The 27,136-nt window shown below is 44.7% G+C and overlaps 1 protein-coding gene across 1 annotated transcript in view; it reads right to left on the bottom strand.

Moving 5' to 3' along the window:
• The window catches only part of tagln2 (transgelin 2), a 28,598-nt gene extending 9,733 nt beyond the window's left edge, over positions 1 to 18,865 (bottom strand). Inside the window, exon 1 of the mRNA XM_012969825.1 lies at positions 18,731 to 18,865. The gene's annotated coding sequence lies outside the window, so the exon portion shown is untranslated. The remainder of the gene's footprint in view (positions 1 to 18,730) is intronic.
• Between the last annotated feature and the right edge of the window lie 8,271 nt (positions 18,866 to 27,136).

The raw sequence follows: 27,136 nt of genomic DNA, 5'->3' as shown, positions 1-27,136 counted from the left end.
AGCTCCTCTCAGGCAATGGATCAGTACCAGTACTAGAAAAAAGTCCAGTATTCAAAGTCAAGTGGAAAATTCCAACAAATTAAATTTTAAAACCTCATTTAATAGGTAAAATGAGGTATATAGCCATCATATCTAGGTGTGCTTTGCCTTCCCTGCTTCAGCGATACCATGTGATACACACACAGAATGATGGGTAAGTGGGAGGAGTTTATACCACTACCTCAGATATACAGGTACCCTGTACATGCCACAATTCCCACTGTTCTAATGTATGGAATACTCAGACCTATATTGCCACGGAATTATCCTATATAGAAAGATCCCTGTGGCTCGTATGAGGCACTGTGCTCACACACAAACTAAGCTCACACATACTTGCTAGCCATTGAACAAGGGCAGGGATTTAATTACATCACTTGATCCTGTTCCTGTTAAAACCTGCCTTATTTCCTGTCAGGTGATCAATGAGTGATATAAACAACAGCGCAAAATGGCGGCTGAGGGGAAATGATATGAAAGGGCAATATTTACCCTATATGTGTATGCCATTTTGAAGATCTTTTGAAGATTCTTCGGTAGGTCACTTGTTAGGATATAAACAGACAAATTTATAGCCAATTTAGCATATGTACAATACTTACTGGCCGTAGCCAGGAAGTCCTACAAGCAGCTTTCTGACCAACCCTGGACTATAGTGATTCTCAACCTTCCTAATGCCGCGACCCTTTAATACAGTTCCTCATGTTGTGCTGACCCCCAACCATAAAATTATTCCTAAGACCATCGGAAATATGTGTTTTCCCACGGTCTTAGGCGACCCCTGTGAAATGGGTCCCGGCCCACAGGTTGAGAACCACTGATATAAATGATCTGTTGGTTAGTTTTTCTCAGAACATATAGAACAATACAGGGCCATGATATCTATTTAACAACACAGCCATTGCAAGTTTCTATCTAATCCTTCTTGGAACCAAAGTGCACATATGTGTCAGCGCTTCCTTACCCGCTATAATGTAATGGTACCATAATCGGATCTCAGGCTGGAGGCTGTCATCTGCTAATTCAAGAACCAGCAGGAAATGAGAAAAATTTGTTTTCCACCGGCCGCTTGTGTATTTTCATTCCTTCCCCGGGCCTGTGATGTATAGCTGGGGATAAGGAATGTAACAGCTCAACTGATATGTTTCATTAGGCCGGCGTCTGCCTGAAATTAGAGCTCTTCCAGTACGGCCGGCTAATGACATTCTGAGCACTGGTGCCCCCAGTCACATCAGATTAGCGCTCCACTGGGGGAGATTTCTGCATTGCTAAGTAAATCCAGCAATTGGCCACGAGATAAATCACTTGTTCTACTCAATAAAAGATTGCTATCTTTCAGGTCTAAAACTCTCAGAGCCCTAAAGGTGGCCATACACGGGCCGATTGTAGCTGCCGATATCGGTCCCTTAGGGGCAGCAACAACCGGCCTGCTCGACCGACATCTGGCCTGAAATTGGTTAAAAAATGTAGTTAGATCGGGGACCGCATCAGCTCGTTGATGTGGTCCCCGAACCGACTGCGCCCATTGCCGTCGTTATAATTCGATCGTTTGGCCCTATATCGGATATTCATCCGATATGGCCCACCCGTAGGTGGGGATATTGGGAGAAGATCCACTCGTTTGGCGACCTCGCCAAGCGAGCAGATCTTAACATGTATGACCACCTTAAAGCCAATGGAACAGAGGACACTGTCTGTAGTCAATCTGCAGGAATCAAAGCCTTATTTTCATGGAAAATGCCTTCTGGCAAATAAAAAGGGCATGGGCCTACAGCATGGTGCCTCGTGGTTAATCAGCTGCGGAACTTGGTGAAGATGGAAACACGACTTTGACCACTTTCCTTACTCAACAACCACGCTGAACAAAACTCTGTGTATAAACACCCCAGAAAAATGTGACCAGGATTTTCATGGCTAATAAACAGGCTAACATAAGCTGCCAACATGGACCACTTAAGTCAGCAGCTTTTTTTATTGGGCATGTATGGGTCCATAATGATGGCCTGCACAACAAGAATCCGACAAGGATCAACTAGACATCTATCCAGCTGCTTTGAAAATCCTTGTACCGCTGCCTTTTTCCATGTAACAAAGAGGTTTGGGAGGGCTATTTTGAAACTGTTGAGCTGGCAGTCTTGAATTTGAGGGACAATAATTAACCATTAGAAAGCTAGTCTGGGCCCAGGGCCATATATTATTACAATTATTTGTAATAGAAGCTACAATTTTGGAGTTTTTCTACTTTACTATTGCTTCCAACTGCTCGACGAAGCATAATATAGTTTGGGGACCAGGGTGCTCACCTGGCCTCCTCCCACTGAGTCTGTGCCACCTTTCTTTAGATCATTCTATATTGGTTGGAAATACTCCTAATGCATTTTACTTCCATTTTATATAGACTTTGTGACTAATGCCTCCTGATCAACTAGTCCTGCCGAGATCATGGAACTTCTGTCTCGTTCAGCCTGTCCGCCTTTATTAATGGAAAAACCTAAGTCTCCCAGGGGACGATGCAAAGAATATATTACTCCCAGAGACGTCAATTCTCAGCCAGCCCCAATTCCATCATTAATTCCCTAGCTGGGCCCCAAGCTACTGCCTGCTACCAGTCACACAACCACAGCTGTTCAGCCGGAGACAGATGTATTTGATGTGCGCAAGAAATCAACTCAAGGAATCTCCACGGAGAACTGCCAAGGTGGGGCCAGAACATGGCGTTTTGTTCAAGGGACAATTGAGCATCCCCTTAATACAAACCTTGTGCTGTTCCACTAATGGAAAAAGAAGGTCCATACAATACTGGAAACATATGGGCAGAGCTCCAACCTGGATCAGTTGAACTAACTCACAAGGCCAATAATGCTTCTACACAGCAATATGTACCTTGACCAGTGTGATCCACCAGTGTGTTCCAATCTACGTCCCACCCCTTCAGCTCAATAGAAACATATGCAAGAAGAGCCGTCATGTAGTAGAGGTTGAACATGTGGTACTCATCCTTGGATCAACATTGTACTAAGTATTAATACTAGTACCAGAGAGTGTCCTCTGGATTGTGCCCAACTTTGGATGTCATTGAGACACACAGGTGATGGAGGATCAGGGGCCACCAGTGGTACTGCTAGACACTAACGGGCACAAATTGGTTTGGAACTGGCCTATTGTATACACTGGCTGGTCACTAGGTCAACAGTGATTAAATTGGTTAATATCAGCCCAGCTATGGCCATGTTTAAGCATCAACAGACCTGGAATTAAGAGGGCCACAGATCCTGCCTCTTCTATAAGACCCTCTTCTTCAGGATTTGTTTAAGACTCCATTTAGGCTGATTAGTTGGCTAACCACAATGCAGAGCTACGTACGGCCACCATTTATATAAATTCACATTGCTGTTTTGTGTATACACAGGAATGTACTATATCATCTGTACTTTGAATGTACTTGCCTGTGTTTTCATAGCCAAAGCCAACTTACAGAGCAACAAGACAGGATTAGCATCGAGCCTGACACATAGCATTTTATAAACTCCATGTGACAAGGCTTAATAGTCAGATCTGCTTCAAATCCCATGGATTATAAGGGGCAGCATGGGTTCACTCAAACTTTTTCCCTTTTTTGGGGAAAAAATCTCTTTTTTTCCCCTCATCTCTTCCCTGAGGAGTTCTACTGCACAGATCATGGAGACAGATAACCCAAATAAATCACTTTCATGCCTACAGTAGTCAGATTAGATTGCTTATTTTGTGGGTTTCGGCTGCCCAGTCATTCATTTCTGTACTGATAACAATTCCCAATCTTATCGTAACTGTCGGCGGAAATCTGTAATTCTACGCCCTTTGATTCCTCATACTGAACCATTAGTTTTTACAACACAGATATACATTAATATTTATTAGCTAGATGGCTATTATCCTATTGTGCTAAGCTGAGCGATTCTGGACAGACATCTGCCCAAAATGGGCCCATGATGGTGATCTTACAGATTCTGATTGGATATGTTTCCGATTCAAATTCAAAAATTTCTTCTCGTTTGTCCAAACTGAAATTTATGTGCACAAGCACATAAAAAAAAGTTTAGCTCTTTCTGGGTTTCTGTCCAAATCCAAGGAATAATTTCATACATGGCTACACTAAAGGATTAGGATATAAGGGAAAAACCCATGCAATCAGTCATGGAGCAGCCCATGTTACTGACCTGTACCATAATTCCTACCTGAAGAATCCAGATGTTCCTGACCTAGTCAGCAATGAAGAACCTAAATGTTACTGATCCACACAACGATCCTTGAAGTATCCAGCTGTACCTGACTCCCCTAAAGACCCCAAGTACCCAAACTTTACTTATGTATACTGTCAGACCCCGAAGAACCCAGATGTTACTGATTCATACAGTCAGACCATGAAGAACCAAAATGGACACTGACCTATAGGTTGCTCACCCACACAGTAATACAGATATTTCTAAACCCAAATGTTTCTGACTTTTTTGATGGAGAAACCCATGAAGTTGATAAGGAACCCATGTTACTAGCCCATACAATCAACCCCTAAAGAGACAAAAATTTCTGACACACAATCAACCCCTAAAGAACCTAAATGTTAAAGAAAGGCAAAATATTGAAGAACCCAAATGTTAATGCCCCACACAATCATCCCCTGAAGAACCCATACAATACGTGCTCAAGGAACCCAAATGTTTCTAACTCTGAGTTACTGATGAAGAAGCCATGTTACTAGCCCATACAATCAACCCCTAATGAGACGAATATTGCCGACACACAATCAACCCCTAAAGAGACAAATATTGCTGAAACACAATCAACCCCTAAAGAAGCTAAATGTTAAAGAAAGGCAAAATGTTGAAGAACCCAAATGTTAATGCCCCACACAATCATCCCCTAAAGAACCCAAATGTTACCGCCTCGCACAATGACCTTCTTGCTGTTTCGCTGGCAAGGGGCCCAGATACTTTCTCTGTGCCTAAGCAAGGGGTCACTTTCTGGGAAATTCTTTGTCTCTGCATTTTGAGAGTATTCATTACTTTTGGAGAAAATCCAGATTGCCTCACTAGCAATTATGGAAATTGTGAGGAACCGGTAGATTAATAGCAGTTCATATATTTCCTAAAAAAGGTATATATATGTGTGTGTGCGGTGAGATGTTTATGTATGAGATGTGCTGCGAAGGCCAAGATGGAGCTACTAGAAAAGTGAGCGTGCCAAAAATGAGTGGAAATGTGTATATATTCTACCTAAAATTGGCAGCAATAATGTAGGACAAGGTCACTGCGGGTTTGCATATGTATATGAATAGGGGTTTCTGTATTGCCAACACACCAAATGTATTCTTCACAGACAATACAAAACAATAGCACCTTCTGTAGTCCTTGCTATAGTTCATCACTCTGACAGCAGAAATATCAGCATAGTATTTAATCTTGCCCACTGAAAAAAAGGGGTTATCTTCTTATATATACTGGAACTCTACACTGACTCCATGGTGCCAAAACTAGGGGGCTTGGCTACATATTGGCGGCTTATGAGGGAAAAGTTCCATTCTAAAGGCAAACAGTATGTTCCTTTTTGACAATAATGGCAAACAAGAAGCTATACACTACCCAACCATTACAAAGTCCACCGTGGCCTCCTCTGCAGCTGGTTCCACAAAAGAAACATGACCAGACCAGAGTGGAATTCAGAATAGGCCCTGGTATTTCAAGTACAGGTTTAGGACCCATTATCCAGAATGCTCAGGACCAAGGGTATTCCGGATAAGGGGTCTTTCCGTAATTTGGATCTTCATACCTTAAGTCTACTAAGAAATCAATAAAACATTAATCAAACCCAATAGTATTATTTTACTATTAAAAATGACTGTATTACTTTTACAGTAAGGACTGATTATATCTTAATTGGGATCAAATACAAAGCACTGTTTTATTTTTACAGAGAAAAAGGAAATCATTTTTAAAAATGTGAATTATTTGATTAAAATGGAGTCTATGGGAGACAGGCTTTCCGTAATTCGGAGCTTTCTGGATATCGGTTTTCCGGATAACGGATCCCATACCTATAAACAGTAATCCAAATGGGCCCCCACCAACCTGTTCAATAGCGACTATCTATGGCATCGTACCACAGCCTCTTTGACATTTGCCAGAATCAACTGATTGCCAGTCCAAGCCTATGACCGCACAATAACAGCTAAGTTGTATGGGGCTACTGGGCCACAACCATAGAGAAAACAGACGGAAAGTATAACAAACCAGCGGTAGTTATAACAGATGAATTTATAGCCAATTTAGCATGTGTACAATACTTACTGGCCGTAGCCAAGAAGTCCTACAAGCAGCTTTCTGACCAACCCTTGACTATTTAGGACAGTGGTTCTCAACCATTCTAATGCCGCGACCCTTTAATACAGTTCCTCATGTTGCGGTGACCCCCAACCATAAAAGTATCCCTAAGACTATCGGAAATGTGTTTTCCGATGGTCTTAGTTGACCCCCAAAGGAGTCCCGACCCACAGGTTGAGAACCGCTGATATAGAATAAAAATTGCCCTCCACTGTCCCCTGAGAAAACCACGTGAAAAGGAAAAGGCTAAACATGTTTGAATTCAGGGTCGGACTGGGCCGGCAGAACCCCAGAAAAAAAACCTGGTGGACCCATACCTGCTCTTTCTCCCAATCACAGCAAAGTATAAGGTATGTACGCATGGGTGGGCAGGTAGTAGGGGGCCCCTGAGAGCATGTGGGGGGCCCTGTGGTAACTCTGTGGGCTTCTCCCACCCCAGTCCGACTCTGTATTCAATGATTTAGCAATGATTTAGCACTTAGTTCACCATAGCTCAAGGCAAGGAAGGACCACATGTCTGGTGAAAGTATCTATATATTTAATTACTGAATAATAACTTTATTGTTTTTATTGAGTATATATATAATAGCTTTATTCAGCAAAAGAAATGAGCATGTAGTTATTACCCCCTGCGTAGTTTTCACTTGCGTCTCACTGGCTTCCAGGTATTTGCTGGAGCCCCGTTCATAAAGGAACCATGTCATTACAGGCTTTATACCCTCCTCTACCTTTGCACGCAAGATTAAAGTTGCTTTTATCTGGATGAACCCATTGTAGCCTTCACATAATAACACTCGTTGCAGTTCCCATGCACACAGGACTAGGAGTTGATAACACTCCCTCCTTTACATAGAGGTCTGGGGAGAGTATATTGGAGGCCCTGCTTTTTCTACAACCCCAGGGGGACCATAATGCACGTGCTCACCACACTCTTCCTACAGACCGGGGGTGGGAGAGTTTACTATACGTCCTGCCTTTACGACTGGCCTGGGGATAGTATATTGCACACCCTGCCTTTCTGACAGGCCTGGAGACATGGCTTTGTATTTTCTCACTTTAGCAACCAGGAGGTTCTTATCAGACATGACAAGTAACAGCAGGAAATGACTTGCACAAGAGAAATATTGTTCCCCTGGTACTATAGACCGAATACTGTTGTATGTAATGTTTTACAAATTGATGTCAATGCTAAAAACGCCTTGATTTTACCCACAGACAGAATTTTTCCTGTGGGGGGGCCTCATACTGACTTTAGGCTAGGGGCAGACATGAGCCTAACTCAACAAGATAATCTAGTGTCAGTAGGACCTGTGTAGGGGTGTCTTCGACAGTGTCGGACTGGCCCACCAGGATACCAAGTAAATTCCCGGTGGGCCCAGGGGTTAAAGGGTCCTCCTGCTCACCCAACCATTTGCTTGTACACCTATACCATGGCCATTACTCAATTCTATATGAGAAGAAACAGAAGAAATGGAGGAAAGGATAGATAATAGAATGTAAAAAAAAGTAATTGAGAGATTAAAGAAAGTGGGTGAACAGAGAAGGGGAGAGCGGGCCCAAAGTCTAGGGATTTTCTGACACTGGTCTTCGAGCACAAAGAAGTGGCAATATCCATTGGCCATCAACCATGAGTGGTCAAGATAGTGCAGCCAATCACTATTAGTTTTGAAACAATGTCAGCTGTGACATCATGGTGTCTCACCAACCAGTTCATCTGAGCTTCCAGATTCAGTAACATTACCACTAAGGTAAATAGTCCCAATAGGAGAAGATGTATTCCCTATCCCCCGGCTGCCTAAATAATTCAGTCGTATGACAAAGCTTTATCATTTTAAAGCAGGACATTTGCCTTTGTTCAGCCTCCCAGCTGATCAAATTGTCCAAGTGAAGCCACCCATGATGCCTATCATTGCCTTGAATGGCAACCACCCATCGTAAAATGTACAAATAGTACAAGTATATTTGTCCCAAGGATGCTCACTTGAGTGTATCTATCTGCACTGAAGGCAGTTGCCATTAAGTCAAGTTTAGGGTGCACGGGGCAGTTTCAGAAGTTTGTCCTGTTAGCCAGAGTATAAAGTTGGCCATACACGCACCGATGATATCGTGCGAAACCTCGTTTCAGGGCTGAATCGGCAGAAGGAGGTAGAATTCCTATAGTTTCTACCTCCATATCTGACGATTCAGCCCTGAACATCTGTGGAGGGTGGGAATGATCTTTCGTGCGACCAATGGTCGACCAATGATCGAAAATCACTGCATGTATGGCCACCTTAAGCCATTAGCCGGAGTATAAACCTATTAGCCGGAGTATTAGCCCGACAGAGTCTGATCTGTTATTTCATTATGTTCTGAACTGACAGAGGTTCTGCATTCCTTCCTCGGGAGGCCAATTTCCAGGTTCCTCTATGTGAGATAACATCAGCCCATTGTTTGCTGTGGGGAGCAAACAGCATTATTTGCATTGCAAACACACGGGATTAGCCCTTTATTTACTCGGAGGATGGTGCTGTGTATACTGATCTAAATGCTAATGTGAGAAGAAAGAGATACCAACATTTTGGGTAGTGGTCCATTGTTAGGGCACAGCTGGCAACCGCTGCCGCACCTTCTGCAGGCCATGAATAACTAAAAGGCTTGGGTTTTGTGTGATTTACGGGTCTCTCCTCGACTAGAAGTCTGTCTTCATACTTCATAAAAGTTCTAATACCCAGAGGAGGCTATAATGAAGAACTCATTGGTTAGAAGTTGTCCTATTGGTGTGAGGGTTGGTCCAGGCCTTTCTGCTGCCAAGTCCGACTGAATCCAGCTGCCACCCAGATACTCTTACTGCCTACGTGCAAGCAGAATCCAGACTGTTCATGGGCCGAGGGACTCTCTACGGGGGGCTTGCCATCGATGAAGGAGAGCTACCTTATGTTCTAATGACCTAAAGCCCATTAATCCAGCCTGCTGGGGTTTTGTAGGCAGAGATGCTGCCCAAAAGCAAATACAATGGAAGAAATACAAAAAGTTCTAGTTATGCCACCTTAACCTCATAGCAAAGCTAATGGGCATGCCAATAGAGTTGGCACTACTGCTGTGCTTGGGTTCCCGGACATTACCAAAAGAAGAAAAACATTAAGGCATGAAATATAGGGCTTGGTAACAATAGGGTGATAGACAGGAGGAACACCTACGGCAAGTACAGCAAGTAACAGCAGTCAGAGCAAACAATGACTTCACGTTATTAAATCATAATGGGATTGGGAAGGGTGTGAGCAAGCCATGAGATCACCTCACGCTGAGCAACATGTTCCATTGGACCCACAGGCGCTCCATAAAGCAGCACAATGGAATGGTCCATTACGGAGGGGGGGCTGCATTTAACTCACACATCCCCACCCGTGTTAATCTCCCTGTTAAGTCTCACTGTGTAATTGTGTAATCAGCCTCTAGGGCACAAGATGATTGCAGAGCACCAGCCCCTCCTTTATAAATGGCTTTAGGCCTATTCTAATTCACTGTCTCAGCTGAAAAACTCATTAATATTCCATTACCAAAGTTTCCTTTGTGAGAAGGTCCCGTAGCTGGTAGCCTGGGGAGGTCCCATAGCTGGTAGCCTGGGGAGGTCCCGTAGCTGGTAGCCTGGGGAGGTCCCATAGCTGATAGCCTGGGGAGATCTTATAGCTGGTAGCCTGGGGAGATCCCATAGCTGGTAGCATGGGAAGGTCCCCATAGCTGGTAGCCTGGGGAGATCTTATAGCTGGTAGCCTGGGGAGATCCCATAGCTGGTAGCATGGGAAGGTCCCCATAGCTGGTAGCCTGGGTAGATTCCTTAGCTGATAGCCTGGGAAGGTCCCATAGCTGGTAGCCTAGGTAGATTCCGTAGCTGGTAGCCTGGGAAGGTCCTATAGCTGGTAGCCTAGGTAGATTCCGTAGCTGATAGCCTGGGAAGGTCCCATAGCTGGTAGCCTAGGTAGATTCCGTAGCTGGTAGCCTGGGAAGGTCCCATAGCTGGTAGCCTGGGAAGGTCCCGTAGCTGGTAGCCTGGGAAGGTCCCGTAGCTGGTAGCCTGGGAAGGTCCCATAGCTGGTAGCCTGGGGAGGTCCCGTAGCTGGTAGCCTGGGAAGGTCCCGTAGCTGGTAACCTGGGGAGGTCCCGTAGCTGTAGCCTGGGAAGGTTCCGTAGCTGGTAGCCTGGGAAGGTTCCGTAGCTGGTAGCCTAGGTAGGTTCCATAGCTGGTAGCCTAGGTAGGTTCCATAGCTGGTAACCTGGGGAGGTCCCCATAACTGGTAGCCTGGGTAGATTCCATAGATTGTACGTAGATGGTCTCTATTGTCGGAGGGAACTGTACATTTTTAAACATTGGGGTTCACTGAGACCAACCCTAAACAGCTTGGGGTCCTATCTATAGTAAGATTACCAGCTCTTATCTTACTCATTATTAACCCCCCCATGCAGTTATGCTGGAGAACAGGTACAAAGGTAATTCCTTGTCTCCCTGGAGCTATTGGTTTGAATTCCATTCGTTTCCTATGCGTCCGCTGTCCAGGGAGTGATTATTGTGTTTTGTTGCCAGATAACCGCCGTGGTCATCTGTTATGTTTTTATAGATATATAATAACCCACGGTGTAGAATGGCTCACATTGTACAAGGGGAAGTAATCCAAATCATATTAAATATAATCTCATTCCTGCTGTGTTATTACTATGATGCCGGCAGGGCACTGAGTTAAACTGGGTACAAATGGGCAGACCCTCCCCAAAGCCAGAGTCACACATTATTGGCTGCTATGGCTATACACACATTGGCCCACACTTTGGCCAATCAAAGATCGTTGTCTCTTAGACCTATAATTATAACAGCCAAAATCCAAATGGATTACTATGAGTGTGGGACTGCTGTTTCATCCAATCATATTACAGAAAGGAAGTCTAAAGTGCATGAAATAAATCACTCCCCCCCCAATACACAATAATAACCCCCCGAAGCAATTTTTACCCTGTACGCACATTTTCAGCTCTTTCATATAAAGCAACTTGCACTTTATTGATCCAGATTTTGCAGAAAAGGTGTTTTCTGCCCAAAAAGGAACCGGCGAGGCTTATTCGTCGTAAAACTCCAATAAGAGATTTATCAGCTCGTGAATCTTTCCAGGCCCCCGTGTCTAATAAACGCCTGGGAAGCGAGCGTTGTACTTTACAGGTGAGTTTAATGGCTGCTAGTAGGCTGCTGGCACAAGATAATAGTAAAACACAATCCAGGAATCCCCCAGACGGCACTAAAAGCCACGCCGGCTTGGGGTAGCTCTGCTTATAACAATGGCGTTACACGCCCGGTTACATCATCCCAGCACAGCGCCATTGTGTATATTGGCTCACACAAGCCTACCTACCTGTTCCCTAATAACCAAATAATAATCCTCATTAGAGGCTCTGTGCTGCGACCATTGGGGGCTCAAGCAAAGGCCAAATACAGTAATTAGTAACGCACAGGTGTATGGCACGCAATGCCTGCTAATATCCTTATCATTTACAGTAGGGGGTACATTATCCCTTATAATACATGAGTGATACTCAGAGTTCCCTGTATAACTCAGCCTGCAGCCTTGTGCCTTTATATGGGGGGCACAGAACCCCTCAGTGACTGCTAATATCCTTATCATTTACAGTAGGGGGTACATTATCCCTTATAATACATGAGTGATACTCAGAGTTCCCTGTATAACTCAGCCTGCAGCCTTGTGCCTTTATATGGGCACAGAACCCCTCAGTGACTGCTAATATCCTTATCATTTACAGTAGGGGGTACATTATCCCTTATAATACATGAGTGATACTCAGAGTTCCCTGTATCACTCAGCCTGCAGCCTTGTGCCTTTATATGGGCACAGAACCCCTCAGTGACTGCTAATATCCTTATCATTTACAGTAGGGGGTACATTATCCCTTATAATACATGAGTGATACTCAGAGTTCCCTGTATAACTCAGCCTGCAGCCTTGTGCCTTTATATGGGCACAGAACCCCTCAGTGACTGCTAATATCCTTATCATTTACAGTAGGGGGTACATTATCCCTTATAATACATGAGTGATACTCAGAGTTCCCTGTATAACTCAGCCTGCAGCCTTGTGCCTTTATATGGGCACAGAACCCCTCAGTGACTGCTAATATCCTTATCATTTACAGTAGGGGGTACATTATCCCTTATAAGGCCCTGTATAAGGGCATAACCATCTGTACTACATTTACACACTCTCTGTGCCACCTTTCAGCTGCCAGACTGAAACAATCTGATCGTTTCCCTGGGAGGGGGCGTGTCAGTCCGTCCAAGAAAGAAAAAAAAAAAAAAACCTTTGGAATTTTTTTTTTTTTTTTTAAGTATTTGATTTCTTTTGTGATCATGGTTTTCATCTTTCATCCAATCTTAAGCAACCTGGGCCAATGTAAATAAACAGCGCTAAAGCCCCTACATTATCCTGTACACACGGAAAGCACGCAGGCTGCTTTATAATCCTGCCACGGCCGCGCCTCCGCAGAGAAGCTATTTTTACGGGGAAAAAAAACCCTGAGTTCTTAGTAATTAGCTTTATTTTTCTTAAAGGGGTACAAACCGCGTTTTGAAAAGTCTGCAGCGTCATTCCCCTTGGAATTCAGAACTGCTTTTATATTCTACTGCAATTGGTCTTCATTTTTTATTACTTGTGGCTTCATTCAGCAGTTTGGCGTTTCAGCAGCTGCCTGGTTGCTAGGGTCCAGTTTAACCTAGCAACCAGGCAGTCGTTTGAAAGAGAGACAGGAATATAAAAAGAGGAGGGAATGACTCGATAAATAAGTAATAAAAAAAATAACAATAAAATTGCAGACAATGGTTGCACCGGCCCCCCCCCCCCCTGCAAACAAACCTTCTAAGGGGGGCGTTTTTGGTTGCCGGGGTCAGTGACCCCCATTTGAAAGCCAAGAAGAGGAAGGCTAATAATTGAAAAACTATAAAAAATGAAGACCAACTGAAGAATTGCTATCAACTGCATGTATGATTATCATCTGCCTTGGGGGGGGGGATTCTGTTGCCTAACAACCCCCCACTTCCTGTAGCTTCCTGTTGCAGGATATGACAAGCGCTCCTGCTTTCCTATTGTAAGGCTATAACAGTAGAATATGGCATTACCGTTGCCTCCTCCCACTGGGCCTGTTAAAGAGGAGCTGCAATGTGTTCCAATAAATACTGCTTTATGTACGTTACAGAATAGCCTTTGAGTATCGGCCAACCGGCTGCTGCGCTATGACTTTGTATTTACTCGAGTCCCCCGCGGGGCCACAAATAACCCTGAAGTAATGTTCTCACGTAGTAATATAAATTACCAGGGCCTGCGGGGAGGGACACATGAAGTATGGTCCAAGAACCCATAGCAGCACCTGTCTGTAACTCTCAATCCTTACGCAAGTCAAGTTGGGGGTGACTCCCCCCCCACACACTTGTTTGGTGAGATCTCTAGACAAGGGCCAAAGTGGTCTATGTGATAGTCTAGGGGCCCATGAAGACCTGTTGGAGAGAAGACTGAATGGTTGAATTTTCGAGCGTTGGGCAAATACACTGACCTGCTCCATATGCATCAGAACAAGACTCCAAATGAGGGAATGCAAGTTACTGAGTTGCCCTACTTTGTCCTATTGTCTCCATCTTGCCCTACTGTCTCCATCTTGCCCTACTGTCTCCATCTTTTCTTACTGTCTCCATCTTGCCCTACTGTCTCCATCTTACCCTACTGTCTCCATCTTGCCCTACTGTCTCCATCTTGTCTTACTGTCTCCATCTTGCCCTACTGTCTCCATCTTGTCTTACTGTCTCCATCTTGCCCTACTGTCTCCATCTTGTCTTACTGTCTCCATCTTGCCCTACTGTCTCCATCTTGCCCTACTGTCTCCATCTTGCCCTACTGTCTCCATCTTGTCTTACTGTCTCCATCTTGCCCTACTGTCTCCATCTTACCTTACTGTCTCCATCTTGCCCTACTGTCTCCATCTTGCCCTACTGTCTCCATCTTACCCTACTGTCTGCATCTTGCCCTACTGTCTCCATCTTGCCCTACTGTCTCCATCTTGTCCTACTGTCTCCATCTTGCCCTACTGTCTCCATCTTGCCCTACTGTCTCCATCTTGCCCTACTGTCTCCATCTTGTCCTACTTTCTTCATCTTGCCCTACTGTCTCCATCTTGTCCTACTGTCTCCATCTTGCCCTACTGCCTCCATCTTGCCCTACTGTCTCCATCTTGCCCTACTGTCTCCATCTTGCCCTACTGTCTCCATCTTGTACTTCCATCACTACCTTGCCCTACTGTCCTCATCTTCTCCTGCTGTCACCATCTTGCCTTACTGTCATCTTTTACCCTACTTAGCCTTCTTACCCTACTTTCTGCATCTGACTCTACCTTCACCATCTTGACCTACTGTTTCTATCTGACCCCAACTTCACCATCTTGACCTACTCTTTCCTTCTTACCCTACTATCTCCATCTTGACCTACTCTTTCCTTCTTACCCTACTATCTCCATCTTGACCTACTCTTTCCTTCTTACCCTACTATCTCCATCTGACCTTACCTTCACCATCTTGACCTACTGTTTCCATCTTGCCCTACCTTCACCATCTTGACCTACTGTTTCCTTCTTACACTACTATCTCCATCTGGCTCTACCTTTACCATGACTTGACCTACTGTCACCATTATGTGTGCTGTCCCTATGTTGTCTCCATGTTATCCTACTACCACCATCTTGCCTTATTATACCTATACACTGGTCCCTTGGCAGCAGCCCTTACCTACCCCTCCGCCCCCATGAAGACAGGTCTGTAACTGACCTAGGGCCACTAGACTAGAATGTGAGAGCAAGCAGCAATGAAGAGACTCTATATGAATTTGTGTATAGGCTTCTTTTCTGGCCACTCTCCAGATTTAGGAATGTGCCCCTGTTGTAAAATCCAGTTTGATAAATTGGTGTGTGTGAGGAAAGCGCAGCCTGGAGGGCGGAGGAAACCTAAGAGCAGAGCAGAAATTCCTGCGGTGATTGCACAAGGCTGCCCAGCATGCCTGTCCTAATGGGTTTTCTCTCCGCTCTTCATAAAACCTTCAGCCCCCAAATCCTAAACAGATTGAGTATAAAAACCTGGATTCTACCTACAGACATTCTAGACATGGAAACCGCTTAATTGTCCTGCTGTCTGGTAAGGGACCGTGGTGCCCACGCATTCCGCCGCAGCCGGGTTACTCATCAGATGGGCTAGTAGTCAATCCTATAATCAATCACTGATCCCCGGAATGTCTCCTAGCATCCCCAGGAATACGCCAGGAAGCCTTCAACGCCTTTAGAAAGGGAGTTTGGTACCCACGCATTTCACGCTGCTGCTTATCTTTCCGTCTATATCATTTCAATCATCATTTTTAATCTCACAATGGCGGCAATAAATGGTTTACCAAAAGTTAACTCCAGTTGGCGACTTATTGGCTCTTCTATAAGTTGTATGAGGCCCCTTCCAGTGGCCGGCCCGACCCACATATGGCCACAAATTGGCCAGACATCTATTGCTTCAGTGCTATTTTTGAACCCCCTTTAATCTGGACTTTATAACAGATTGATGTTATTGGACAGAACATTTACCAGTTCTGCCCCAGTGCTGATCCAACTGGACAACCCACAGAAACGTTGGACCACTGGTAGACCTCCCTGTATCCTAACAGGCCAATCAAACCCCTGCAGGAATGTAAGTCTCGCAGATGGGAAGCAGTAGTCACAAAGCATACCGGCACTTTATAGGCAGAAGGCCACACATTGGATTTGTCCCCCTCCCCACATAACGTAAAACTTTATATGACATTTACTTTTATTAAGGTTCCCTCACGTGGCTCATATAGCTCGGGATAAAATGAAAGGAATTCAGGGTCGTTCATTCAACCCTTTGATTGTAACATAGGTGTGAGCTCATCCCCATACTGTGGGCCCTACAGCTACGTCAGCCATTCTTATTCCTTCTGCTTGGCCCTAAGGGAGGGGCAGTGATTTAATCTCATCAAAGTGTTTAAGCCTCAGGCAGTGAAACAAAGCATTTCACTTTGCACTAATTCAGCAGGAACAGCCCCCTAAGTTTGCTCATAGCCTGTACAGAGAGATACCATAAAACTATGGCACATAGGGATTCCCCTGTACTAAGCACAATTCAGCAGGAACAGCCCCCTAAGTTTGCTCATAGCCTGTACAGAGAGATACCATAAAACTATGGCACATAGGGATTCCCCTGTACTAAGCACAATTCAGCAGGAACAGCCCGCTAAGTTTGCTCATAGCCTGTACAGAGAGATACCATAAAACTATGGCACATAGGGATTCCCCTGTACTAAGCACAATTCAGCAGGAACAGCCCCCTAAGTTTGCTCATAGCCTGTACAGAGAGGTACCATAAAACTATGGCACACAGGGATTCCCCTGTACTAAGCACAATTCAGCAGGAACAGCCCCCTAAGTTTGCTCATAGCCTGTACAGAGAGATACCATAAAACTATGGCACATAGGGATTCCCCTGTACTAAGCACAATTCAGCAGGAACAGCCCCCTAAGTTTGCTCATAGCCTGTACAGAGAGATACCATAAAACTATGGCACATAGGGATTCCCCTGTACTAAGCACAATTCAGCAGGAACAGCCCCCTAAGTTTGCTCATAGCCTGTACAGAGAGATACCATAAAACTATGGCACATAGGGATTCCCCTGTACTAAGCACAATTCAGCAGGAACAGCCCCCTAAGTTTGCTCATAGCCTGTACAGAGAGATACCATAAAACTATGGCACATAGGGATTCCCCTGTACTAAGCACAATTCAGCAGGAACAGCCCCCTAAGTTTGCTCATAGTCTGTACAGAGAGATACCATAAAACTATGGCCCATAGGGATTCCCCAGTACTAAGCACAATTCAGCAGGAACAGCCCCCTAAGTTTGCTCATAGCCTGTACAGAGAGATCCCATAAAACTATGGCACATAGGGATTCCCCTGTACTAAGCACAGTTCAGCAGGAAGGCCTGGCAGTGTAGGCAGTATGGCTGCTCCTACTGGATATTACCAATATAATATGGGGAATAAGTGCACCTTTCTTATGAATAGGGCATATTTCCCGTATAGTAATACACAGATAAGGTTTCACCCGTATAACTTGGCATCATTTAGTTGGAGCCCTTTGTGCCAATTAGCTCTGCCCACCTTGTTATCAGCTTTACCGCCCCAGCCCTTTATTGTTTCCTTCCCATTAAGAGATTATATCTGAAGCCAAGTTATTTCCATCTGCGCCCAGGCTGATAGGGTTTCTCTACCCCAAGCATCGCCCAACTGTACGTCCCCCTATATTTACTTGTCTGACAATGAACCATATGGTCCCAAACAGCCCTTACAATAGGCAAGAAGGTAGGTGATTGCAGCAGCCCTCCGTGTAGCCATCAGTACATACTGCACCAGTCCCAATACATAGATATTGCCTCTGATTCAGATATACAGCTGTGTGGCTGCTCCCATTCATATGCATACACACAATAAAGGAATGTGGAAGACTAAGTTGTTTAGACACACAAGTCTGTGTAATACAGGCTGCTAACAAACATGCCATTCTGGCTGCCATTTGCATCTGGTATTGAGCAATTCTCACTCTCCTACAGACAGAATTCCTTCCCCCAGGATGAAATCTCCCATTGCTGCCTGGCATTTCCTATTAACTCTTTCCCCCCCATACCCATTCCAGGGTTAAACTGCTGATAAGATACGGGTGAGGGTGCCTTTCTGCTTCCATCAAACACCCCCTTTATCTAACAGAACACAAACCAGGTCCGAACCCCCCCCCCCAATTTCCCAGTGAGGGGTGCCCTAATCTCATCCTGGTGATCTCCAAACCCATATTGAAAGCAGACTCCCCCCCCCCTCTCATAATAAATCTCATGTGCCCCTATCTTCCTTGCACAAATCTGGGGGGGATCAGAAACAGGCAAATTCCTAAAATACCTCTTTTAACCCCCAATATTAACCCTTAGAGCTTGTGGGGTACAGAGAGCAGAAGGATATAGTGCAAATATACATATATATCACAAAATGTCATTGGTATATTATATAATTATATATTATATGGCATGCAAAGTGCTGGTTGCTAAATGTAGATGTATTGTGCTTCCCTGCTAAAAGAAACATATGTGAATGTATCAGATACACCCATGCAACTCTATAGATCTAAAGAGACCTTGGAAAGTCTCCCTCTTGGTTGTAAATGTCTAGGAGTTGCTTTGCCCCAGGCACATTGGGTAGTTAGGGAGCCTTACCTTACAGCACACACTTCCCAGGCAGCAGAATACAGGACTCACTGATTCCTCCCTCCGCTCCCTCTGTTTGACTCCTACAGCCCTGCCCCATACAGAGAGGCAGAGAGAAAAAAAAGGGATGATGTCAGCTTTAATCAAAGAGAAGTGGGTGTGGGTGGACACACACAGAAAGGCAAAGAATTCCTTCCTGTGATTTCACTGCTCTGACGTCCCACATTTCTGCTCAGTAGCAGCCATAAAATGACAACTTTTGGGATAATTGCAAAAATCTTGGGGGTGACAAGTTGCTTATTAAAAAAACCCCCAGAAAGTCCATATAAAAATAAATTCAATTTCTGGTTTGCACAGGGGTTGCTGGGTCTCGGGAGGAGATTAAAAGTAGTTACACATGTATTATACATGGAATTGGCGCTGTATTTATCCTGCTAATTTTTTTATTGAAAACAAGCAACTTAATAACAAACAAAATAATTACAAAAACAAAACAAATATTCTGTTTAAAATAAAACAAATTCCATAAACATAAACAGAAGTTAAAACTTAGCATATATTTACATGTATACAATTCCGCAGTATTTCTGGGGTATTATACATGGAATTGGCACTGTATTTATCCTGCTGTGGGTTCTGGGGTATTATACATGGAATTGGCACTGTATTTATCCTGCTGTGGGTTCTGGGGTATTATACATGGAATTGGCACTGTATTTATCCTGCTGTGGGTTCTGGGGTATTATACATGGAATTGGCACTGTATTTATCCTGCTGTGGTTCTGGGTATTATACATGGAATTGGCACTGTATTTATCCTGCTGTGGGTTCTGGGGTATTATACATGGAATTGGCACTGTATTTATCCTGCTGTGGGTTCTGGGGTATTATACATGGAATTGGCACTGTATTTATCCTGCTGTGGGTTCTGGGGTATTATACATGGAATTGGCACTGTATTTATCCTGCTGTGGGTTCTGGGGTATTATACATGGAATTGGCACTGTATTTATCCTGCTGTGGGTTCTGGGGTATTATACATGGAATTGGCACTGTATTTATCCTGCTGTGGGTTTCTGGGGTATTATACATGGAATTGGCACTGTATTTATCCTGCTGTGGGTTCTGGGGTATTATACATGGAATTGGCACTGTATTTATCCTGCTGTGGGTTCTGGGGTATTATACATGGAATTGGTGCTGTATTTATCCTGCTGTGGGTTCTGGGGTATTATACATGGAATTGGCACTGTATTTATCCTGCTGTGGGTTCTGGGGTATTATACATGGAATTGGTGCTGTATTTATCCTGCTGTGGGTTCTGGGGTATTATACATGGAATTGGCACTGTATTTATCCTGCTGTGGGTTCTGGGGTATTGTACATGGAATTGGCACTGTATTTATCCTGCTGTGTGTTCTGGGGTATTATACATGGAATTGGTGCTGTATTTATCCTGCTGTGTGTTCTGGGGTATTATACATGGAATTGGCACTGTATTTATCCTGCTGTGGATTCTGGGGTATTGTACATGGAATTGGCACTGTATTTATCCTGCTGTGGGTTCTGGGGTATTATACATGGAATTGGCACTGTATTTATCCTGCTGTGGGTTCTGGGGTATTATACATGGAATTGGCACTGTATTTATCCTGCTGTGTGTTCTGGGGTATTATACATGGAATTGGCACTGTATTTATCCTGCTGTGGGTTCTGGGGTATTATACATGGAATTGGCACTGTATTTATCCTGCTGTGGGTTCTAGGGTATTATACATGGAATTGGTGCTGTATTTATCCTGCTGTGGGTTCTGGGGTATTATACATGGAATTGGCACTGTATTTATCCTGCTGTGGGTTCTGGGGTATTATACATGGAATTGGCGCTGTATTTATCCTGCTGTGGGTTCTGGGGTATTATAGATGGAATTGGCGCTGTATTTATCCTGCTGTGGGTTCTGGGGTATTATACATGGAATTGGCGCTGTATTTATCCTGCTGTGGGTTCTGGGGTATTATACATGGAATTGGCACTGTATTTATCCTGCTGTGGGTTCTGGGGTATTATACAGGGAATTGGCGCTGTATTTATCCTGCTGTGGGTTCTGGGGTATTATACATGGAATTGGCACTGTATTTATCCTGCTGTGGGTTCTGGGGTATTATACATGGAATTGGCACTGTATTTATCCTGCTGTGGGTTCTGGGGTATTATACATGGAATTGGCACTGTATTTATCCTGCTGTGGGTTCTGGGGTATTATACATGGAATTGGCACTGTATTTATCCTGCTGTGGGTTCTGGGGTATTATACATGGAATTGGCACTGTATTTATCCTGCTGTGGGTTCTGGGGTATTATACATGGAATTGGCACTGTATTTATCCTGCTGTGGGTTCTGGGGTATTATACATGGAATTGGCACTGTATTTATCCTGCTGTGGGTTCTGGGGTATTATACATGGAATTGGCACTGTATTTATCCTGCTGTGGGTTCTGGGGTATTATACATGGAATTGGCACTGTATTTATCCTGCTGTGGGTTCTGGGGTATTATACATGGAATTGGCGCTGTATTTATCCTGCTGTGGGTTCACTGCTGGTACAGGAGTAGTACAGGTATGTAGTAAAAGGTCTTTAATTAGTCTTGCACAACACACAAATCATGCTTTACCTATGGAATATATGTGTTAGTAGTACTAATACATAGTTCTGCTGTAGCGGTTATTATGGTATGATAGCTCAAGTTTCCAGTCTTAACCATTTCACCCTTCATCCCTCCATGCTCATCTACCCCCCATCCCTCCCCCACCAGTGAGACCAAATAAACCCCTTCATTAGCATTAGAAACCTGCTTTGCCCCAGGGCCAATGAAGGAGGCTGTTGCTACAAGGTGCGCATACAAGGAGATGGTGGGAATGGAATGCCTTGCATAAAACTGCTCCTCCCTAACCCCCATACATTAATACTATCACTATCAGTCCAATATAGGGTGAGACCTTTAGTTGCCCTATAGTAGCCTAATGCTGAATTAGCTGATTGCAGGGGAAAAGCCAATTAATAATATAATTTAGTGGATTTGGTTTAGTTGCCCTTTAAAAAAAGAATCTCATATACTACTATCTGTATCTTTAATATAAGGCGGCCGGCTGACTTCCCTGCTCATTACTGCATGTATAGGAGCCAGAAAAATGGCCGTCATTTCCTCCCCAGGATATGATTAGCCTTGGCTTGTAATGGAGTCGGATGGAAGCACATAGCCATATAACCCAATTACAGCCCTATAATATGTGCAATATAATATGTGCACCCTGGGGGGGGGGATTAGTGATATCCCTGCTCAAAATCCCTGCTCAAAATATGACCCAAACTGAGTGAGGCTATTCACAAACAGTTTCTATTCATTATTTCTTATAGTTTCTGAGATATAAATGGTTTATATCTTTGCTTCCTCAGCCCAGCCATGCTGTGTGTCAGTAGTGCATTGCAAATGGCTGACTCAAGCTGGCCAGTTAGAGCAGGGGAGGTCTGTCATGTGACTCACAGCACGAGTGTGTTGGTTGCAGCAGGAAAAGAAAGTTCGGTTGAAGAAGGCACAAATGTATTAATAGCAAGTGAAGGACGGGTACATTGGGATTATCTGCAGAATTGATTGGGTCATTGGTACCACCAGGAAAAAGGGTTATTCATGGGCCAATAACAGGTGCCAACCTACAGGGTGAGTCTGTAGAATTGATTGGGTCATTGGTACCACCAGGAAAAGGGATTATTCATGGGCCAATAACAGGTTCCAACCTACAGGGGGAGTCTGCAGAATTGATTGGGTCATTGGTACCACCAGGAAAAAAGGACTTCTCATGGGCCAATAGAAGGTGCCAACCTAAAGGGTGAGTCTGCAGAATTGATTGGGTCATTGGTACCACCAGGAAAAAGGGTTATTCATGGGCAATAACAGGTGCCAACCTACAGGGTGAGTCTGTAGAATTGATTGGGTCATTGGTACCACCAGGAAAAGGGATTATTCATGGGCCAATAACAGGTTCCAACCTACAGGGGGAGTCTGCAGAATTGATTGGGTCATTGGTACCACCAGGAAAAAAGGACTTCTCATGGGCCAATAGAAGGTGCCAACCTAAAGGGTGAGTCTGCAGAATTGATTGGGTCATTGGTACCACCAGGAAAAAAGGACTACTCATGGGCCAATAAAAGGGTGAGTGTGCATCTTATGGGCCTTCAGGATGGTGTGGCCTACTGATATCTGGGTATCTGGGCAAGTTGATGAGGTCCTCATCCGACACCAACTACTTGATCCAATAAGCCCTAGACTGGCAATGTATCGATTCTGGCGAATACCAGAGGGGCTGCTGACAGATGCTATGGACAGTCAGTTTATAGGTCCCATCTTAATCCAGACATGATCTGATCCTTGATTTGGCCAGAGGACTCCCATGGTAGCAGCAAACCCAGGTACCGTCGGCGTATGAGCAGGTTCCCTGTTTGTGAGCCCGGGTAGAACATTTCATTGACTGATAAGTAACCGAGCAGATGTCCTTGCACGAGCCAAACCCAGTTCAGCCGGGGGTGGCTTCTCCCGGACATCCATAGAATGGAAGCAGGAAACAGGAAGCACCATGTCACTGCATGATAACGTTTGAGGCTATAGCTCATTGTGTGCCCAGAACATTCCTTTTTTTCCTCTATTGTTGTATTTCTTCATATGGGTAGAAGCTGCCACGGTGTTTGCCTCAGCAGAAACATTCTATGTGCCCAGCCATAGTTTGACTGTGAAACAGAGACAGAACCTTAGGCATCAGGCTGAGCCAGGCCTGGAAATGGAGACCTTAGATCTTTGGGCAGTTAATCATTAGTACCTGACAGGACCCTGTTCCTCAGCAGCCGGTGATACATTAAATTTACACACACTGTTGACTTTTCCCCCTAAGTTTACAGATCTAAGGGCTTCCTTGACAGCCGACGTGAAGATTCCGGCCCCAGGGATACCATAAAACTGCTGCTTCTTTCAACAGCCCTCGGCATTCGCTTCTTGGTGGGGCTATTATGGACCTATAGGAGCTGGGTAAGGGAATTGGAGAGAAATGCCTATTCTCCCCAGTCATCTAGCGCTCTGCAAACTCCGTAAAACTGCCCGTATCATCAAACTAAGGACTTTCCAAAAGTATGTGACTGTCGAGCTTAAAGGTCCCCATACACGGGCCAATAGTAGCTGCTGATATTGGTTCCTTAGACCGATTCAGCAGCTTATTGGCCCGTGTATGGGCACTACCGATGGGCCTGCCCGACCGATATCTGGCCTGAAATAGGCCAGATCTCGATCAGGCAGGTTAGAAAATCTAGTCGGATCGGGGACCGCATCGGCTCGTTGATGTGGTCCCCGGACCGACTTTTCCTATACCTGCTGTTATAATTCGATCGGTTGGCCCCAGGGCCAAACGATGGAATTACCCTGGATTCTCCCGATATTGCCCACCCGTAGGTGGGGGTATTGGGAGAAGATCCGCTCGCTTGGCGACATCGCCAAACAAGCGGATCTTATGGTGTATGGGGACCTTAAGGGGGCCAGGGAAAGAGCCAATGATCATATTTTGATTGGGGTAGAATAGAGAACCCCTATCTCTCTGAATGAACTGCTAAGGAGTCCTGGACCCTTCCTTCCTGAAGGCCACCTCTAGTGTCTGAGCCGAGCCCCCTTTTCTTTTTGTGAGTAAGGTCTAAACTCTGACCTGTAAGTACCGTATATACTCGAGTATAAGCCGAGTTTTTCAGCACCAATAATGTGCTGAAAAAGGCACCCTCGACTTATACTCGAGTATATACAGTAATGCGTTCTGCGCTCCCGAGCCTCTTTCTGTAGGATGAACCCTCTCTGCTGTCATTGAATGACTTGCCCTTGGGTCCTCTGGGAAGGTCTCTTCGTGAATAGGTTCCTAATGAGTATTTTTTATATGGGCCCTTTGGGTATCTATATAAATTGATTACATAACCTTTTAAGTGGCTCTTCTCTAATGGAAAGAAGCAATGCCTCCTGGGTAACCTTTACCAGAGGTCCATTAAGAGAATAAGTAGCATGTTGTTCCGTTGCACGTAGACTTACATTTATCTACACGGCATCTCTTCCGCTCCCGCCTAGAACATTGATTTCAATTACATCTCCTGTATTAATTAGGAGATTGAAGAACACCAACCCCAATACAGAACCATGGGCATCTTCTTGGGTCGGCAACCTGTGCAGGTGTGTGTTGTGCCATATGGTAGGGGGTACCACACTGGCCATAAAAACTTCCCTCGTGTTGAGAGATGCCCTAGTTAGTGGGCAGCCCCGGGTGGAGGATGTGGTGGAACATGGGCAGGTAGGGAAAGTTCTGGAAATGGGATGTCCTTACAGAGTCTACATGAAAGTGCCTGGTGCTGAAGAGAGCATCCTATGGGAATATCTGGGCAGACCACATAGATACTGCGCACAGGTGTGTTAAAAGAAATGGATGCCTAGGCTTATACTCGAGTCAATAAGTTTTTCCAGTTTTCTTAGGTAAAATTAGGTACCTCGGCTTATATTCGAGTATATACGGTAGTTACCCTTGAGTAGCCCTAGCAACACAAGCCATACAAACACACATCCTCTGGTTTCGTGTGGTTTCACCACCCAAGTGGTGGGCTAAACCAGCCTGAGATGATCATTTGAGTCACATAGGGAGACGACTCAGGAAAGGACCTGATCCTTGACCCAATGGAATTTTCCAGCCTTCCTGACTGATATCTGAGCAAACCCTATTGAGATTTTGATTGGACTTCTGATTTTGTGAGGTCCCACCACCAAAGTAGTTGTGAGGTCCCACCACCCAAGTAGTCCGATAACACATTTGGCTTCTGTACCAATGTTTGAATCACACAGGGACCTCATTCAAAGCGATTTGTAGAGCTGATCTATGACCTGATATAATTTGGAGGACAATTTACGTAGCATGTTGGGTCAACTTGATGGACTTGATGAACTTAACTATGATGACCTGACTGGTTACCTGGCCAATAGTTAGCTCTTTATAGAGCCTTATGGAGACCAGTCAGGAGAAGACCAGATCAGTGTGCCGATGGTGTCCTTGCTCTACAGCAGGGGTGGACAGACTTTTTCCATTGGTGATCGACCAATGACTCCTCCCCCAAGACACATTGTACATACGCGTTCACGCCGCACTTCCGCATCCCCCAGCTTCGTCGTGGTCCACCAGAAATCCACGGGGGATCGACTGGTGGACCACAATCAACGTCTTGGCCACCCCTGCTCTACAGGATATTTAAACCTTCCAAAAAAGGTGGATGGATGGCGGCCAGATATCTCTGTAGCAGAATCTCCTGAGGGCCCCATACATGAGCTGATAAGGTTATAGGTTAGTCCATGTAGTAAAGGAAAGTCTCAATATCCTAAATTTGGTCATGTGTGGGCTGATAATAACAACCAACTTGGCCAAACATTGTCAAGATATCTATATGGTATGTGTATATCAGGTCAGTACAATTTGGGCAGGGCCTGGGGGGGCCAAACTGGACAAAAATAGATCTGCTCGTTTGGCAACTTCACTAATGAAGCAGGATGTCCCATTATTCTGATGGGGGGGGGGCAAAATGGGTATATTTAGTATGGTTTGACCTTGATTGATGTGTTTTGTGTTTATGTGATTGTTATCCCAGAATCCTCATCACACAATTCCTTGTATTGATCCCCCGGGGACCCTTATTCCAGGATCTGACGTCATGTTTTCTCTCTTTCCTTTGGGATAAAATCATCAACAAAAAAAAAAGGTTTGTTTTTGTGCCCGAAAAACAATGCATTTGGGTCGGAATCGAGTGATTCTTAAATTCTATAAAGCTCCAGTCACTGCTGGGGTGGGGAAATTGTATCCTATCATTATAGTGCCGCTATCATTTTGGGGTGGTGGTTGGGGGATAGAGAAAGAGAAGGCCATAATTAATAGTTACATAAACCAGAAGGAGATAGACTTCCACTGTAAAATCCCAGACTTTTGGGTTTCGCATATACTGAGAATGCCCTTTGGTCAGGACAAGCCCCCCCAGCGCCTGGTTCCCTATCTCCTCTGTTGTGTCCTAATCTCACGTAAAGAAGCTCAAAGTCCCTGCTAGGTGTGCACCTTATTAACTACTGCAGCCCCATGTACTGGGCACATACATGTATATACACCATTAATCCGAGTAGCTACAGTAAACAGGCTCTGTGTTTGTGTAATAACTGCTCAGTGCTTATCTACTCCTGATATGCACAGTACTGGGGGTAAGTACGCCTGTCACTCACTGAACCATGAATGTCACCCACATAACAAGGAGTAACTGGCCTTCAGGCTGGGCCCCCTTAGCCCATAACAAGGTTACAGATATATAGAAAC

Source organism: Xenopus tropicalis, chromosome 8 (genome assembly GCF_000004195.4).
Source record: "Xenopus tropicalis strain Nigerian chromosome 8, UCB_Xtro_10.0, whole genome shotgun sequence".
NCBI lineage: Eukaryota > Metazoa > Chordata > Amphibia > Anura > Pipidae > Xenopus > Xenopus tropicalis.
This window is presented reverse-complemented; position numbering and strand designations above follow the sequence as displayed.